The sequence below is a fragment of the Elephas maximus genome, chromosome 4 (genome assembly GCF_024166365.1).
Source record: "Elephas maximus indicus isolate mEleMax1 chromosome 4, mEleMax1 primary haplotype, whole genome shotgun sequence".
In the NCBI taxonomy this organism is placed as follows: Eukaryota; Metazoa; Chordata; class Mammalia; order Proboscidea; family Elephantidae; genus Elephas; species Elephas maximus.
In genome coordinates this window covers 141,761,720-141,781,473 of record NC_064822.1, presented here as the reverse complement: position 1 = coordinate 141,781,473, position 19,754 = coordinate 141,761,720, and the positions used below count along the sequence as shown (strand labels likewise).

General features: G+C 38.9%; 1 protein-coding gene and 1 long non-coding RNA gene across 28 annotated transcripts in view; one reads left to right on the top strand and one right to left on the bottom strand.

Annotated features, from left to right (window-relative positions):
* SYT1 (synaptotagmin 1) overlaps positions 1-19,754 on the bottom strand; it is a 624,978-nt gene that overhangs the window by 25,193 nt on the left and 580,031 nt on the right. The gene's annotated exons all lie outside the window — the stretch shown is intronic.
* The window catches only part of LOC126076545 (uncharacterized), a 470,040-nt gene that overhangs the window by 111,735 nt on the left and 338,551 nt on the right, over positions 1-19,754 (top strand). For 2 of the 22 annotated variants that reach the window (XR_007517492.1, XR_007517502.1), the window contains exon 4: positions 8,863-8,939. The exons of the other annotated variants lie outside the window; for them this stretch is intronic. This is a non-coding gene — a long non-coding RNA (uncharacterized LOC126076545). The remainder of the gene's footprint in view (positions 1-8,862; positions 8,940-19,754) is intronic. 22 annotated transcript variants of the gene reach the window in all.

Here is a 19,754-nt window from a genome sequence, read left to right as displayed (position 1 = left end):
GTGCTTGTGCCGTACCTGACTGGTACGCTGGCTCCAGGCTCTGGAAACAATCGCTGTTTCCCCGTATTAGTTCGTTCTCCGTCTCTAAATCTGTGTTTGTTGTTCAGGGTTCGTAGATTGTTATGTATGTGATCGATTCACTTGTTTTTCCGTGTCTTTGTTGTAAGAGGGATCCGAGGTAGCGTCTGCCTAGTCCGCCATCTTGGCTCCGCCCCCTTGTGTGTGATTTTAATGATATTGTTGGATAATTTCCACATTCTGTTGGATCACCTTTCATTGAATTGGGCATAAATATGGATCTCTTCCAGTCATTTGGCCAGGAAGCTATATTTCAAACTTCTTGACATAGATGACTGAGCACCTCCAGGGCTGTATCTGCATGTTGAAACATCTCAGTTGGTATATTCCATCAATTCCTGGAGCCTTGTTTTTTGTCAGTGCCTTCGGTGCCACTTGGATTTCTTCCTTCAATACCTTCAGTTCTTGATCATATGCTACTGCTTGAAATGGTTCAACCCTGACCAATTCTTTTTGGTGTAGTGACTCTGTATATTCCTTCCATCTTCTTTTGATGCTTCTGGCGTTGTTCAATATTTTCCCCACAGAATCCTTCAAATTGCAACTTGAGGCTGGAATTTTTTCTTCACTTCTTTCAGCTCGAGAAATGTTGAGTGTGTTCTTCAACTTTAAAGTGGTAAAAATGATATCTACCTCACAGGGTTGAGAAGACTAAATTGAGTTACTACATGGCAAGTGTTTCAAAGTGTGCCTGGCGCATCTTATTATTATTTACTATTGATTATCACTATAGTTTCGTGAAAGGGCTAACATCTAAGTCAGTATCTATGAATCTTACTCTCTCTCAACTCACTCTGCTGAGTTGGACGCAGCATTTGCAAATGGGGAAAAAGTCTCATTTGGTGCAGAGGTGAGCCAAACTGTTCCAAGTGCTAGATTTATTTTCAGAAAGAAGCATATCTACTTTAAGCAACTGGTTCATTAATGAAGAATTTGATCATGTATAAGATAAAAGGGAAAGGAAGAATTCTTTCACCATTGCTTATATGTGGTAGTCTCCAAGTATGAGATGAGAAATTAATTCAATATCCTATACAGTTTTCTCCTACTCCTGAAGTTGATAGATCAAATTACACATAGCTGAAAAGTTAAACTCAGAGTTCTATGTGGAATCTTTTTACTGAAGCTCTTGCATAGTACGAGTCAAAATTATGATTTATTGAGACTTCTTTCCATATACAGAGGCCAGCTAATGTTGGTACTCTCGGACATTTTATTTATGAAGTGCCTACTTTCCTTGTGCTAACAAAAATGAGGAAATGGAGAAAAGGAATCCCTCAGCTTTGCAATTTATTGTTGCTGTGGAGGATGGGGTAACTGGGGAGGGGTAATATCTATACCTCCAACCTTAAGTTTTTTCTGTTAACTCCTTTCTATCAGGAGAAAATTTTATAGTCTGGTTTCTTCCTTCTGGTTTCCAGTCAGCCTTAGAACTCCTCCTTTCTTTGTTCCATTCTTTTTCTATCCAGAGTGAGTAAGAAAATCATTGTGTTAAACCTACACTGATATGATTTGCTAAACTATTTATTGTACTTTAGCACCAAGACAGCAGAGACTTGGAAGCATGGACTATGCCAAGTTAATAGGGTGTAGAGGATCCCAGGATGTTGACCAGATGAATGATTTGGTCTCGGTGGCCATTTTCAGATACTAGGTTATAGACTTTGTTTGAATGTTTTTTTGATTATTTGGTCAACTCCAGCCTGTGAGCGACTGCCTGCCACAGCCCTGCCAAGTGGTAAGCCCTTTCTGACTATAATTCATGGGGTAAACAACCTATGATCTGGCTCCATTCTCTTTTATTCATTTGTCCCTATCCAGGCGTTATTCTTGAGTGGAAGACCTCCCAATATATCTGGCACATCAGCTGAAAGGAATTTTCTTTCTGAAGGGTTCCTTCATCAACCAATTCCTAGAAGGCTGGTCTAGCCCTGATGCTCCAATATCTAGCTCTAGGTGGAATGACCATCACTTTTATAGATTTTCAGGAATTGTATCCCATCCAATCCTTCTCCATGAGATTTATACTCTGGATACACTGAATTTGCCATGCTCTTTTGGTTAGGGGAGTAGGGAGAGTGATGACATATACATACCCCTACTCTCCTGCTGTTTCAGTTACTGTCCTTTACACCCACCATGCTATACAAAGGCTTGCTTGGTTTGATGACTTCAACTCTCTTTGGAGGTGATAGGAAGGGGAGGTTGGGAGTGGGAATCAAAAGAAACCCCAAACTTCTCTCTCTACCAGATAACTCTTGATACCACCTTGTCTGGCTTTGCCATGCCACACTTCCTTCCAAACCTTTCCTTGTTCTTCTCTCTGAGTGTGAGCTGATCCTCCTTTATTTTTCCCTTTCCCTCAATTTGCTCCAAGACTCTCAAGGCCAAATTTTATGAGTTTAATCACATTTGACATTATTTCAACACATAGTTAATAAGATTTTTTTCTCTACACTGCTTTTCTCAGGCATCCTACAATGCATCCTCATGCTTCCAATATTATTGCTACCTCTGCTAAGCAAAGTTTCTGACTATAGTGTCTGGTGCTGGATGCAATGCCTTCACCACTGGTGCAGCGCTCTCAACATGTAGATATACATCCCAAGAAAAGAATATAACCTTGAAAGAAGACTTTGGAACTAAGTACAAAACACATTAAATGATTTCCCTCAATTACAGGGGCATAATGGAAAGCTTTGCAGACGCATACATGCAGGCCACTTGCTCTACTCTGACGCTACAGTCACCCCAACTCTTCTGTTATCCTTGAGACAAAAATCTGCTAAGCTCACTACTTTCCCTTCAAACCTGTTTTTGTGCCATAATTCCAGTCTCCTGGTCCACAAAGTCAGAAAATTTCGGATCGTCTTTGATTCCTTCTTCTCTACCTCCCACGTACAATTATCTACCATATCCTGCCAATTTAACTTCATGTTGTCTGTCTGGTTGGTTTTCTCTTTCTAATCCATTGTCACATTCCAAGATCAGAAATCCCATTTCTCTTGCCATTATGTCCTTTATTTCAAACCATTCTTCATATTATTGCTAAAGTTATATTTGATCATACCATTCTTCTCATTAGCAAATTTAGGGGCCTACCTACTAAAAAAATCTAAGCTCCACCATGGTATTCACAGCCCAATTCTAACTTACTTGTCTTCGCTCCACAAACCCTATTGTCTACTTATAGTAGATACTCACTATTCCTCACAGAGGATTTGAAAGTTTGTATCTTTGAACTGTTCTTTAGCCTGAAATGCCCTTTCTTGTTTTCCCCATCTTGAGCTCAGTTAAAAGTCATCTCTTCCCTGGATTTTTATTGATAATTTTCTCAGGCAAAAGTCACACAAGCCTTCCTCTTCCTTGCAGCATTTTCTTTCTCACCATTGCACAGTATGCTTCTCTTTTCTGGTATCAGAGGACTTTTGCAGCAATCTAATCACATAAAAACAATACTCCCATGGGAAAATGTGTTTTGAATTCAGAACAATTGGCTTCCAGATGAATTTTTGGAAGGCCATGCATGTGTAAAATGGGAATTTCCTCCATTAAACCCTACTATAATACCCTAGAACATTGTCACCCCCTTCTTCCCTTAGGCAGTTCATAGAAATTATGCTAAGTTCATAGAACTATAACTGCAAAACAGCTGGCTGTAAGCAATGATCTTTTGTGTGAGATATAAAGGAACCACTAAAGGCTTTTTGTATTTACAATGAGAACCAGAAAGCAGCAGTTCAAGGCCAAATAATGCAAGATGTCTGCAGTTTTCATTTTGACAATTTTACGTAATTATACTGTTCTCTTTCTTAACTACCACAGTGACTATGAGTCCTGTGACCAAGGCCTTTCCGTTTCAACCAAAGACTTCCCTTGACAAGAAATAGCCTCATTTCATCTGCTTGTTCATTCCCTTCTGAGTCTTTTCCTAGCTTCTGAGTAACTTCAGGTCTTATTCCTTTCATCCGTTTTTTCTTTGGATAATGTTCACTAAATTTCACCTTATACTGTTGGATAGAAAAAGTAACACTTGTACCAATTAAGTCTCTGAATTTCAAGTGACTGAAAACCTACTTCAAAGTGGTACAAATTGTAAAGGTAACTTATCGTGACATGATGGACAAGTTCAGAAGTAGGGCTGAGTAGCAAATTTTATTAATTGTCCTCTAAAATTCATTTTCCTCTTCTTTTTTAGCATGGTTATTAGGTGCCATCGAGATGGTTCTGACTTACAGCAACCCTATGTACAACAGAACGAAACACTGCCCAGTCTGGCACCATCCTCATAAACGTTATGTTGAGCCCATTGTTGCAGTCACTGTGTCACTCCATATGGTCAAGGGTCTTCCTCTTTTTTGCCAACCTTCTACTTTATCAAGCCTGATGTCCTTCTCCAGGGACTGGTCCCAACGCATAACATGTCCAAAGTACATGAGACAAAGTCTCACCATTCTTGCTTCCAAGGAGCACTCTGGCTGTACTTCTTCCAAGACAGACTTGTCCGTTCTTCTGGCAGTCCATGGTATATTCAATATTCTTTGCCAACACCATAATTCAAAGGCATCAATTCTTCTTCGGTTTTCCTTTTTCATTGTCCAGCTTTCCCACGCATATGAGGCGATTGAAAATATCATGGCAATAGAACCCCTGAAGTTTTACTTGGCATACAGTAACCCAGCTAGAAATATTTCTCCCAGATTCTTACAACTCAGTGTAGCCACATGACTAATATCTGGCTATTGAATGTGAATGGAAGTGATGTGTGTAACCTTCATAGCATATTCTTAAAATTATGGTTCTAAATGTGTGACTCTTTCACCTCCCAGGAGATATTTGACAAAATCTGGAGACATTTTTGATTGTTCAAACTTGGAGAAGGGATTGCTATGGACATTTAGGGGCTAGTGGCCAGGGATTCTTCTAAACATTCTACAATATATAGCACAGCCTCTCCTCACCTAGCAAAGAATTAAAAAAGTTACCATTGAGTTGACTCCATGTGTTTCATGGTTGGACTGTGTTCCATAGGGTTTCCAATGGCTGATTTTTCAGAAGTAGATCACCAGGCCTTTCTTCCTGGACATGTCTGGGTGGACTTAAACTAGTAACCTTTTGGTTAGCAGCCAAGTGTGCTAACCATTTGAACCACTCAGGGGTTGTGCAGCAAAGAATTGTTCTTGTTGTTATTAGGTGCAGTACAGTCAGTTCCAACTCATAGCAACACTATGTATAATAGAATGAAACACTGGCCAGTCTTATGTCATCCTCCAGATGGTTGCTATATTTGAGCCTGTTATTGCAGCCAGTGTATCAATTGATATCACTGAGGGTCTTTCTCTTTTTTGCTGACCAAGCATAATATCTTTCTCTAGGGACTGGTACTTCCTGATAACATGCCCAAGGTACATGAGAAACAGCCTCATCATCCTCACTTCCAAGGAGAACGTTGGCTGTATTTCTTCCAAGACAAACTTGTTTGTTCTTCTGGCAGTCCATGGTATATTCAATATTCTTCACCAACACGGTAATTCAAAGGCATCAGTTCTTCTTCAGTCTTCTGTATTCATTATCCAGCTTTTGCATGCATATGAGGTGACTGAAAACATCATGGCTTGGGTCAGGTGCACCTTAACCCTCAAAGTGACATCTTTGGTTTTTAACACTTGAAAGAGGTCTTTTGCAGCAGATTTGCCCAATGCAATATACTGCTTGATTTGCTGACTGCTGCTCATGGGCGTTGATTGTGGATTCAAGTAAAATGAAATCCTTGACAACATCAATCTTTTTTCCACTTATCATGATGTTGCTTATTGGTCCAGTTGTAAGGATTTTTGTTTTCTTTATGTTGAAGTGTAATCCATACTGAAGGCTGCGGTCTTTGGTTTTCATCAATAAGTGTTTCAAGTCCTCTTCGCTTTCAGCAAGCAAGATTGTGTCATCTGCATATAGCTAGTTGTTAATGAGTGAGTCTTCATTCAATCTTGAAGCCACATTTCTTCCTCGTATAGTCTAGCTTCTCGGATTATTTGCTCAGCATACAAATTGATTAAGTATGGTGAAAAGCTACAACCTTGGCCCACACCTTTCCTGATTTTAAACCATGCAGTACCCCCTTGTTCTGTTCAAATGACTGCCTCTTGGTCTATGTACAGGTTCCTCATGAGCACAATTAATTTGGAATTTCCATTCTCTGCAATGTTATTTATAATTTGTTATGATCCACATAGTCGAACGCCTTTGCATAGTCAATAAAACACAGGTGAACATCCTTCTGGTGTTCTCTGCTTTCAGCCAAGATCCATCTGACATCAGCAATGATTTCCCTTTTTCCACGTTCTCTTCTGAATCCAGCTTGAATTTCTGACAGTTCCCTGTTGATGTACTGCTGCAGCTGCTTTAGAATGATCTTCATCAGCAAAACTTTACTTGTGTGTGGTATTAATGATATTATTAGATAATTTCTGGACTTGGTTGAACCATCTTTCTTTGGAATGGGAACAAATATGGATTTCTTTGGTTAGCTGGTCAGGTAGCTGTCCCCCAAATTTCTTGGCATAGACGAGCACTTCCAGTGCTGTATCTATTTGTTGAAACATCTCAATTGGTATTCGTGAATTCCTGGAGCCTTGTTTTTTGCTAATGCCTTCAGAGCAGCTTGGACTTCCTCCTTCAATACCATCAGTTATTGATCATGCTAACTCTGGAAATGGTTGAGCATTGACCAATTCTTTTTGGTACAGTGACTGTGTATTCCTTCCATCCTCTTTTGATGTTTTCTGTGTCTTTCAGTATTTTTTTCTTGACAGGCTTGAATTTTTTTCTTCAATTCTTTCAGCTTGAGAAATGCTGAGCATGTTTTTCTCTTTTGATTTTCTAACTCCAGGTCTTTGCACATTTCATTGTAATATTTTACTTTGTCTTTTCAAGCTGCCCTTTGAAATCTTCTGTTCAGCTCTGTTACTTCATCATTTCTTCCGTTTGCTTTAGCTACTTTACATTCAAGAGCAAGTTTCAGAGTCTCTTCTGACATCCATTTTGTCTTTTCTTTCTTTTTAATGACCTTTTGCTTTCTTCATGTATGATGTCCTTGATGTCATCCCACAACTCGTTTGGTCTTCAGTCATTAATGCTCAATGCGTCAAAACTATTTTTGAGATAGTCTCCAAATTCAGGTAGGATATACTCAAGGTCATATTTTGGCCTTCGTGTACTTGTTCTAATTTTCTTCACCTTCAACTTGAACTTGCATATGAGCAGTTGATGGTCTGTTCTGCAGTTGGCCCCTGGCCTTGTTCTGACTGATATTGAGATTTTCCATCGTCTCTTTCCAATAATGTAGTCGATTTGATTCCTATGTTTTCAATCTTGTGAGGTCCACCTGTATAGTTGCCATTTATGTTGTCGAAAAAAGGTATTTGCAATGAAGAAGTTGTTCGTCTTGCAAAATTCTGTCATGGGATCTCTGGCCTCATTTCTATCACCAAGGCCATATTTTCAAGCTACCGATCCTTCTCCTTTGTTTCCAACTTTCACATTCCAATCACCAGTAATGATCAATGCATCTTGATTGTATGTTTGATCAATTTTATGCTGCAGAAGTTGGTAAAAGTCTTCAGTTTCTTCATCTTTGGCCTTAGTGGCTGGTGCATAAACTTGAACAATAAGTCATACTAACTGGTCTTCCTTATAGATGTATGTTTATTATCCTATCACTGACAGCTTTGTACTTCAGGGTTGATCTTGAAATGTTCTTTTTGGCTATGAATGCAGTGCTATTGCCCTTCAATTTGTCATTCCTGGCATAGTAGGCCATATGATTTTCCAATTCAAAATGGCCACTATCATTCCATTTCAGCTCACTAATGCCCAGAATATTGATCTTTATGTGTTCTATTTCATTTTTGATGACTTCCAATTTTCCTAGATTCATACTTTGTGTATTCCACATTCCAATTATTAAGGGATGTTTGCAGCTGTTGCTTCTCACTTTGAGCCGTGCTATATCAGTAAATGAAGGTCCTGAAAGCTTGACTCCCACTTCGTTATTAAGGTCAACTCCAATTTGAGGAGGCAGCTCTTCATCAGTCATTTTTTGAGTGCCTTCCAACCTGAGGGGCTCATCTTCCAGCACTATATTAGACAATGTTCCACTGCTATTCATAAGGTTTTCACTGGCCAATTTTTTTCAGAAGTAGAATGCCAGGTCCTTCTTCCTAGTCTGTTTTAGTCTGGAAGCTCCACTGAAACCTGTTCACCAAGGGTGACCCTACTAGTATTTGAAATACTGGTGGCAAAGCTTCCAGTATCACAGCAATATGCAAGCTGCCACAGTATGACAAACTAACAGATCTGTGGTAGACAACAAAGAATTACTGGGCCCAAAATGTCAATAGAGCTGAAGGTGAAAAGTCCAGTCTTAAAAGAACTTGCTTGTCCTCCATCCTTCCTTTCTATTTTCTTGTAACTGAAACATGGATGTCATAGAAGGGTGGTGAACCAGATTTGACCTTAAAACATGAGGACAATACTGTAGGGAAAAGTAGCAAAACAAGAAAGAAGAATCCTATGCCCAGGAATGACATCATGGTACAAAACCATCTACCAGTTTGGGCCATCCACTTACCTATGGAAATGAGGGAGATATAAACTTCTATATTTTTGAGCCACTGTATTTTGGGTTCTTTTTGTTACAGCATCTCAGCCTATGCCCTGTCTAATACAGATTCAACAACGTCAGCAAGGGCCTTAGTTTGTGCTTGTCTCTGCTTTCTTTCTATATAGTCTTTCTCAAGTTCCACATGGTGGCCTCCCTAAGCTGTTTCAAGCTTTCCTCTTGAGAATGCAAATGACTGCACCAGGTAGGAATGTCATGTCATCATACTACATCATTCAGGGGAGAAGCGAGTCAAGTCTACATCTCAGGATTCCCAGGAAAAGTCCCAAGTTCACTCAGATTGGACTAACATAGATGAAATAATGACTCCAGATTAATTTCTGTGGTAAATAGAATGTGGTGAGCTGGATTGGCAAAAGTCTGAGTTATGTGTTCACTCCAGAACCAATCAGGAGAGCAAGGGAGACGTACCTTTGGAGCTGAGGGTAGGCCCACTTCTATTTTAAGCACAAGACTAACAGCAGAAGAATATAATGTTTTCTGAAACAGGAGTCTGAAGGCCCTCACCAAGAGAAGGGAGAATAGAAGTTGGGAGGTAACTAACCAATGCTTACATAGTTTCTTGACCTAGGGTCTCTAGAATTCCATCTCTAGTTAATCTTGGTAGTGTGCATATACTTATTTGCAGAGAGACAGTTCCTTTCCACTTCATATCAGATTCCTAGGAATGAGACTCAAGGACTTGTACAAAGTGGTCCAGTAGTAGCAGAGACAGCAGAGTTAAAATGTGATAGAGTTAGAATTGAGAGTTTCTTTGCCAAATGTGGCTTTTTCTTGTGCACTTACTGAGTAAGCCTTATTTCATTAGTAAGCCAATCATTTAACAGTATACAAATAATTAAATAGTAATAGGGTTCACAGAGCAAACAATTTCCCATTTCCATCACTGGCAGTTGTAACATATTTACTTAAGAAGGTCTTTATAAATAATTTATAAGTACTTAGAAAAGACTACATTAAAGAGCTTATGTGTCTTTCTAGTTTAAAATGCCTCCATAGTTTAAAATGCTCCCTGTAATGCTATAGCAAGGGTGCAGCATTAAAAATATATTTTGGGAAAATTTTCTTTGTGAGCACACAACTTAAAAATGAATTTACATTAGTTAAGTGCAGTGTTTGCCAAAAGAAAACAACATTACATAAGTGACTACCACAGAGAAAATCAACTCCATTTTAATGAGACAGATCATAAAATAGTAAAGGCTGATTTAGTTCCTTAATGGTGGTAGAGTGCTTTGAGGAGGCAAAAACACGAATGCAAAATGCTATTACAAATTAAATGGAAAGCATTTCTGGTGGGGGGAGGGTAGGGTGGGCAGGGAATCCAGTAAATTCCAACAATCATCTCTAACATTGCCAGATGGATTGTACGTGACTACCAGCTTCTTGACTAAACATGTAGGAATGTATGTACAAAACAAGAAGAAAGATACAGCAGAGAAAGATTTTATAGATAGGGCATGTTTACGTGCAGGTATAGCAGTGTGAGGGTTGAGCCTCAAACTTAGTAGAAGGAGTACATTGTGTTTATATAATCTGAATCTCTTCTGTTTACTTTTTAATGTGAAATGCTTTATCTATAGTCCAAACCTATTTCTCCTGAACTTTGGAAAGTCTTTTGGGAAGGGTAAATGCATGCCAGTGGCAGCAGTAGTAATTATGTTTGGCTCTTTCTGGATGACTACAAAGAGTTTGGTAGAATCACCAAGTATAAACTGTTCGTATGAGTTGATTGAAAAAAAAAAAAAAATAAATAAAACCAAAAAGTCAAATGATTCAGTAAAGCAAACAAAATTCCAAATGGTAAAGTTGACTTTTTTTTTCCCTGGAGATTTGGGCTTATCCTCTTATTTATGCCATTAAAAAAAACCCACTGCTGTTGAGTAGATTCTGACTTATAGCCACCCTATAGGACAGAGTAGAACTGTCCCATGGAGTTTCCAAGGAGCGCCTGGTGGATTCGAACTGCTGAACTCTTGGTTAGCAGCCATAGTACTTAACCACTACACCACCAGGGTTTCCATTTATGCCATAGAGGCTACTGATAAGATATTTCTTTTTTACAATACTATTAAACATTTCTGCTTGATGAAATAACATTGGTAACATCATTACTTGATAACATTGATAGGATTTTTAAGAATATGTAAGTATGACAAATGGATTCTAATCCTTATCCACATAGAGGCAGTTTCTGGTCAACTCGACACGGGCACAAAATGAAAACAACATGAGAATGGAGGTGCTCTTATCACATACTATGACTAAATGGGGTTAGTGCTCTTTAATGAAGTTACCTTAGGCTCACCCAGTTCTTGGGTTGGTTTAGTCAGAATTAATTTGCTCTAATTAACTCCCTGTTCCTTAGAAACAATTGCTTTAAGATGTCTATGTGTCTCCTAGACATTCCCGCATGTAAGTATTAGGAAGTTTATGGGTTGAGATTGTCTTAGGTTAATTGAGGGAGAGATTTAGAAATGTTTCCAGGAGAAACAGAGGAATAGCTCTCCGTTTTCTCACTGTCAATGGTTTGTAGAACTTGTCAAAGGTCTAGGTATATCTCCAAGGTGGCAAGGTTTTGGTCCCCAAATCTTCTTATCTGGAAATGTCTCAGTGCTTTTTCTCTGCTTAAAAAACAAAATTTATTTTTTCAGGAGGGTTTCTTTCCCCTTGCTGTCCTTCTTCTTGTCCTTAAGTGACATTGTTGAGTGTAGACCTAGAAGAGGATGAATGGGGCGCAGATATTGTTTCTCCTTTAGGAAAACAGATGTTTGCTAAGGCTCATAAAATTGTTGGTAACTCATTCTTCCCACCTCTGGTTTGAGATTTTACAGTACGAATAATGCATGTCCTTTTTTTTTTTAAACAAAAGTTTGAACACCCTGGTTGGCTTGTTACTAAGTTTCTTCATTTGAATGCTGATTTCCATTATCCTTCCAGAAAGAGATTTCATTTTGGTTCACTAGTGGCCAAATATGGGTCTATTTCATAAAAGCTGTGCAACTCTGAAGTCAGCTGGCACTTTGCATGTCAAGAAGATAAATAGCTTTGCAGGAGAGATCAACTTCTACCTTAGTAATCTGGTTTTCCTACAATATTGTAAGGAGAAAATAAAAATAAACTATGGCTTCAATATTATGCTGCATATAGGAAAATTACGTGGAGTAATACAATTCTGTGGTGATTTTACTGCTTTTTAGGAAGCCGATTTGTGATTAGAGTCAATCACCGCATCTCAGTAAAGACTCAGTAAAGACTCCCAATAATGTTATCGTATTCACTGATTTCTTTGGAATTGACACCACGTGAGATATTTTTGTAGTGTTAGTCAAGTATGGGAAATTTGGTTTCTACAAAACAGTTGAATTCTTTGCAACATTCTAGAGCTATATTCTAAAGGGCAGTAGAAATGGCTCAGAGGTAAGTTTCTAGGGCTGGACTTATTTTTCTTATGTTTTCTTTTCTCTTAATTCATGGACATTCTTCCAGGCTGAAATCTTTCACCTTGATGACTTTATGTCTAAGATAAGTGGTTATTCCATTTTTCTTGATTCACTCGTTCATTTACTTCTTCACTCATTTACTGAGTGCCTATTGTGTGCCAGATATTTATCTTTCAGCCAGTATCATGTTCAACTCTGTATCCTCATGTTTGGTACAGAGCCTGGCACATGGTAGGGATTCAGTAAATGTTTGTTAAGTGACTGAATGAGTCAGTGATGTATAAATATCTGTAGAGAATTCTGAGGTGCTGCAAAAGAGGGGATACAGAACACTATAGAACCCAGTTTATTCTTCAAAGAGCTTTGGTTTGCCCAAGAAGACATAAATTCCTGAAAAGTTAAGTTTTAATCAATCCATATATATTTTTTAATTAGAAAATAGCATAAGTCAGTGTGCATTTTCTTGCTAAATGATTTGTATACCAATAACTGGGAGAGGAATTCAGAGCAGAAAGATGCCCTTTACATAGTTGCAAAGACTTAATTTGAATGAGGGAATCCGAGCAAGTTTTACAAAGAGAACTGACCTTTTTCATTAATTCGAAAAATCATCAGATCTTACATCCTCTTCTGTCTTACCTCCACACACAGATGTACAATTTAATAAAACACAAACACAGTAATTTTTTTTTGGATAGTGTTCATGCCTATATAGAGAGGAAAAGAGGTCACCGGATAGTCTGTCTTGAACTTTTTTCCTTTGGCCTTTTTCAGAATTCCTATGCATAATGGACATTCTAATGTGATTTTAAAAAATAAGGCAACCCATATATCTTAAGATGGTTTAAATGAAATAGAATTTGTGTGATAGGTTTTAACTACAGGATCAGACCTGGCTCTAACCTCGGACCTTGTCTCTTACCATGTAAAATTACAAATGGAAGTCCTCATATCATACATCTGAATAGTTAAATGTTATAAATTAAGGACACAAAATGTTAAAATACATGTTTTCTATTCTCATACCTTGACAAATATACCTTCATAATGACCAGGAAATACAGTTTTGACTTTAGAATTCTCAGACTTTTTTGGGGGGTTCCGTGATGGAAGCTGGCAGTGTACGAGAGATGGCTCCTGGTCCTGGCCTGCCCCACTTCTCTTTTCAGTGTCAGCCCCAATGTGCCCCATGAGAAATTTCACATGCACATATGGGGACACTCTAGCCCTCATGCCCAACTCCATTCGCCAGCCCCCAACAACTGTTCCTTAGCTACCCCTTGACATGGAATACATATCTACTTTCAGGAGTCATATCTGGGGAAGTGACCTCACCAAAAAACTCAAATCCATTGCTGTTGAGTCGATTCCAGCTCTTGGTGAACCTGTAAGACAGACTAGAACTGCCCCATATGGTTTTGAAGGAGTGGTTGGTGGATTCAAACCACTGGCCTTTTGGTTAGCGGCCGATCTCTTAGCCACTGCACTGCAATAGTCCTGAGACCATCTGGGCAGAAACCTTGGATCCAAAGTACCAGCATGGTCTAAAATGGAGAACTGGGTGCGGTGTCCAGGTGAGTATGTCCTGCTGGTCTTGTGGAATTTTGATCCCATGGTGGGGCCCTTTAAACAGTGGGTTCTAGGGCAAAGTTCCCACTCGCCAGATCTAAGGGCTATACTGTGTACTCACTCCAGTTTTTAAAGAGCTACTACCAGGCATGGAACTAGTAGCTTGCCATAATTTATCTTATTTATTCTTTATGAGCACCCTGAGGAGGTAGGTATTATTCCATTTTATAGATGTGGAACCTGAGACTAGGTGAGGTTAAGTAATCAGCCCATGGCCACACAGCTAATATTAGTTATCATAGAAGCCCTGCTACTTTCAACTTTCATCATGATTCAACATTAATCAACTTTATCAGCTTTAGACTATATATGGTATGCAAGGGGGGATGATTAAGTCATGGTATAACTCCTTATAGCATTTTCAATCCCACAGTTTTTAACTAGCTTAATAGACCCCGCATGATCTGGCTCTTACCCACTTCCGCAGTTTCATCTCTCAGGACACTCCCCTTGCTGTCTTTGCTGCAGACACACTGACCTCTTATCCCCTTGAATATATTGTGTTCCATTGATCTTTGGGGCCTTATGCCTGGGGTGCCTCCTCTTCATGCCCTCGCCCCACGCATGTTTAATTAAGCTTAGCTATAATATTTTTTATAATATCACTTCTTCATGGAAACTTTTTTTTGACTCCTCATTCTAAAGCAACTTCTCCTTTCATAATCTTCACAAAAACTTGTGATTATTTGACTATTGTTTTTTTTTTCCTCATCAAGCTCTATGTCTCACGAGGGCAAGGGCAGTTTCTGTCCCCCTCTCCCTGCCCTCCTTTTATCCTCAGCACAAACAGAGAAACTGATGGCATGCAATAAGCCCTCAATAACAGTTCTTAAATGAGTGATTCATGGGGCATGTTTCGGTGAGGGCCCTGAATCTGGTAGGGATTTCTTGGGCACTGTTTCGTGGGAGCTGTCCTTGGAACCCTGGGAGGCATAGTCTATTCACTGGACGCTGGGTGAAAACAGCTGATTTAGCCAACAACGTTTTTCCTAAGCTTCTCATCAGAAATCCTTTAACAGGTGCTTCCCGAGACGGAATAGAATTTGATAAAAATTACCTGCTGGAATAGTTGTTATGATTTAATATTTTTTTTTATTAACAAGAAGCCCTCCTGAAATTTTGTTAGAAACAAAAATATTCCTCTTATGTGGCCTTATCGTTTTCTCCATGACTTCCTGGATTGAGCAGGTTTGCAGGTTATGAAAGTTAGATTATCACCACCATATAACATCGCAAATGTAGGGGTGTTAAAGGGTTTGAATCAGATTGCTGGCACTTAAGGACGTGACTTTTCTCAGAGAGTGGGAACAAAGCCATGGAATCTGTTTTCAGAAATGCTATTCCACATCATTCTTTGAAAGGTTTTGCCCTGTTTGTGAAGCAAATTTATCTAGAGAAAGGCTGTGAAATATGTTTTTTTTTTTTCCCTTAAGTAACTGCCTGTGGTATAGATGAGGTTAGAACACTCTGTTCTCATTCTTCCCGGCTTAGCTTCAGGGTGGGAATGATTGCTAGTGCTAAATGCTGTCATCTCTAGGAGCGAAGAGCAGACACAGGGGAAACATTTTAAAGCAAGCTTATGATTTGCCCTGAACATTCAATTCATCTAAGGAGAGTACACAGCGAATTAATTTAGGGAACTGCTGGGGAAGGTCAGAGGTCTGATTTTGAATCTTGTCCAGAAATATTCTGGATGATTAGGGCTCCAAGCCTCATTTCAAAGAGTTATTCTTATTACGCAAAGTTGGATGTAAATATACTTTACTTCAAACAAGTCACAACTTACTTAATCCGAAGGCTACTTTATAGGGACAGTTAAATGTCTTTATTAAATAAATGAATAAGAGGGTAGATATTGTGTTCTATGAGAAGCTACCATTTATGGCCTCTGGATTAAATGGAAAAGCTCTCTGTTTTTAATGCCTTTTAGGAAATGGTGTGAATGAGTCAAAGGCCACATGGCAATAAGTAACAGAAATACTTTTTTAGGTAAAACTGTTCATATACAACTCTGCTAGAATGGGAGAGGTCAACATTTTACACAGTCAACCTGGATGTATCGTACTAGATATTTTGGGATTAAAATTTAACTAAATTAAAATATCAATGTATTTTCCTCTCAAAAATATTGAAATCTAAGACATTCAGTTGAATGGAAGAATTTTTTTTTTTTTACAATGTCATTTTCAATATGGCAATCAGGTCAGCCTAAAGAATTCAGTGAGGTAACTAATATGAATTTGATATTTGCTCTCATTTCAGAGTATTAGGATTTCTGGAGAAGGACAAGCCCATGGTACAGACATTAAAAATAGAGACAAAAAGAATTCACTCATCTTGATCTAAGGAGGGAAACCCTGGTGGCCTAGTGGTTAAGTGCTACAGCTGCTAACCAAAAGGTTGGCAGTTCGGATCCGCCAGGCGCTCCTCAGAAACTCAATGGGGCAGTTCTACTCTGTCCTATAGGGTCTCTATGAGTCAGAATTGACTTGACGGTGCTGGGTTTGGTTTTTGGTCTTGATCTAATGAGCTTTGCAGAAGATAGATTGTACACGATTATAAAGGAAAGAACCCTAGATAATTTTTCAGGAAGGCCATTGTGAACATTAAGAGAAGAAAGCTGAGTTTGAAGGCATGGCTAACAAGAGCTTTTCAAAATTCTTGGAGGGCAAAATAGATGATGGGTCAGGTTTACTAATCATCTGTTATATGCCTAGCACTTTGCTAGAAGACATGAGAAGACAGAAGAAAAGATGGATATCACTGCCATTACCTTAAGGAGCCCTGGTGGTGCAGTGGTTAAGTGCTCAGCTGCTAACTGAAAGGTTGGCAGTTCGAGCCCACTAGCTGCTCCATGGGAGAAAGATGTGGCAGCCTGCTTCTGTAAAGATTACAGCCTTGGAAACCCTAAGGGGCAGCTCAGAGTCAATCACTACCTTGGAGGGAATTACAATGGGTGAGGGATAAGAGTAGAAAAAGGAGTGCATGTGAAAACATAACAAGAACAAATATAAAAATGACATAAAGCATGACCTCGTTGGGCTGGAAAAAGGAAATTAAGCCTGTTTGCCATATTTTGGGCAGTATTTGGCTTATATTATTATTTCTATTTCTTTGAACATAAAGGTCTAACTTTTGTCACTGGAATTGTTTACAGGTGCATATCAGAGTAGTGCTAAAAATTTCTGAAATAAAGTACAGCTGAAGCATGAGTCTTGTCTATAAGGACCAGGACAATGATTAACAGAAAATACTTAAACTCATAAAAGCCAGATCTGCATGCAATCACAATAAACAAATGGGAAATCAAAAAGGAATTAGAATGTAGACGTTTTGGCATAATTGGAGCAGCAGTTAAAGAGCTTGGCTGCTAACCAGAAGGTTGGCAGTTTGAATTCACTAGCTGCTCCTTGGAAACTCTATGGGCAGCTCTACGCTGTCCTATAGGGTCGCTATGAGTCAAAATCAACTCGATGGCAATAACTTTGGTTTTTTTTTTTAGTCATAGTTTATTCAAGAATTAGGAACTATTAATGGCCAACCAATTGATTTGCAAAAATCAACCTTTACCAACCATCTGTCATCTACGCTTCAACACCCCTAAAAAAACCTCAAAAGGGTTTTCTTGCCTAAGCAAGAAAATGAAACTGTGCAAATGGAAACTATGTTAACGCTGCTGAGAGATCAATACAACCATGGCCCTGCATTTCAGATTGTAGGAAGAGGAAGGAAGGCTGTCTATATACTGTGTTTGCTGTTGTCTGTTCCTGGAGTGCTGAAGGACAACTGGCATTTTACAAAAATCTTTGCAAATCCTAATTATGAACACACACACAACATACAACATATATACATAGCATTTGTTAGGAAAGCCACTTTCAGGGAAAGAGCATCATTCATTTGCCAGGCTCTCTCTGTGGTTATTTGTTTTCTGGAAATACAGAAATTCCTCTAAATAGGTCATCATAATACTGATAATCATCTCTACAGTAAGCAGCTCTCAAGACATTTCTGGATGGGGAGAAATTATATTAGAGGCACGATAGTGACACAAGAAGGTTCGGCTACTGCCCTTCAGATTCCCTGATAACTATAGCATTTATCAAATATTCTCTTCATAATCTGAATTAAGTATGATTTGTTTGGGGGACATTTGTAGGTAATGCTCAGTCTTCTACTGTATGCTCTAAAAGGCACGGTGTTTAGTTATTTCTTTCAAGATTTTTAGGCTTTTGTACTCAGGACTTTAAATGCTAACTCAAGGCCACTGGCTGCACTACGGGGGCCTGGGTGGGGGGCAGACTGTGCTGGGTGACGCTGTCAGAGGGAGTGATGCCCAAATAACTGTCTATAAAATTTTTGTGCAGTGTTTCAGCAGAAATTTATTATTTTTTATAAAAATATTCCTGTAGTTAGTTATAACAACAAAATTTTTCATAAGCCCATCTTATATGCATCAATATACCTACAAGGCTAAACTGTGTGCTCATTTACTTTTTGAACCTTCTAATGCTCTCTGGTCAGAGATGTCATTATTACCTAATTACAATGACACTTTGAATCATGTAGTTTCATCTGCGTGCACTACAAGCCTGCACTGTTGTTTTCGTTGCTGGTGTTTTAGCTACAATACTGTTGTAATTAGCATGGGGAGGGTGATACCATGAGTTACCGCACTGGGTGACCACAATCCTAGTGATGCCACTGCTCAGGGCCCAGCATATCTTGGAATAAGTCTAGGGATAGGCATTTATTCTTACTTCCTATCTCTGCTGCCACTATCTGTATCACCTTTGACATATTCAGGAGAGAGATTTGATTCTTATGGGGTCAGGCAAGAGCAATCTTGGGCATAAGTTTTCATAAAATTGAAGAACTCTTCTGACAAATGTGTTTTCTAGATATGAAGGAATTCTTTTTTTTTTTTAGTATCTATGGATAAGACTAACCAACTTCTTAAAAGTACTCCAAGGTTTAAGTCCTTGAAAATTATTATTATTTTTTTTAGCTGAGAACAAGAGGCTAAGCTGGCACACAACCCAACCAAACTAAGTCAGCTTTATGAATTTTTGTTTGTGTCTTAAAGTACTTCAAAACCTCCCTGAGGGACAAGCTATTTCATGGCAATCTTATATTTGCAGGCCATATGGCAGGATCTTTTAATGAGTTACCAGTGCTTGTTGAGGCTGCCAGCTGAAAAGGATAGCGTGAAATAGATCATAGACTCTCCCTCTTCCAATGACTAATGAATGCCAACAACAAGAAATACTAGCACTCCCTCCCAAACAATAGATCAGCCACCAAATAGGGAAAGGAGTGCAGCCTAATAATACAGACATCAAACCAAACCAAAACCATATACCCACAAAATGGAGGCCTAAAAACAGAAAAGATTTTGGTGAAGTTGTGCAGCAACTAACCCTGGCCTCCCTCCTGTCCCTCTGAAGCCTAACTGGTGAATTGGTCAAACCTTGAGACTTCATTATTGCCCTCAAATCCAGAGAGCAGCTAACTGGGTGATTATCCTTATTTGCAACCTGCTCTTTTGGCAGAGGGGTAGTGGAATGGCTGTTGGGCAAAAACGGGCTGCTTCTTTTTGATAGAAGTAAAATTACCACGTTGAATAGAAACTCATAGGAAAGGGGATTTCTGTCTCTTTTTTTACACCACTGTATTCCCAGAGCCTAGATTAGAATAGTTCCTAGCAGTCGATACCCAAAACCAAACCTACTATTGTTGATTCCATTCTGACTCATAGCAACTCCATAGGGTTTCCAAGGCTGTAAAAAAAATTTTTAATTGTCCTTTAGATGAAGGTTTACAGAGCAAATTGGTTTCTCATTAAAAAATTAATACACATATTGTTTTGTGACGTTGGTTGTGACCTGTTGACATGTCAACACTCTCCCCTTCTCGACCAGTTTTCC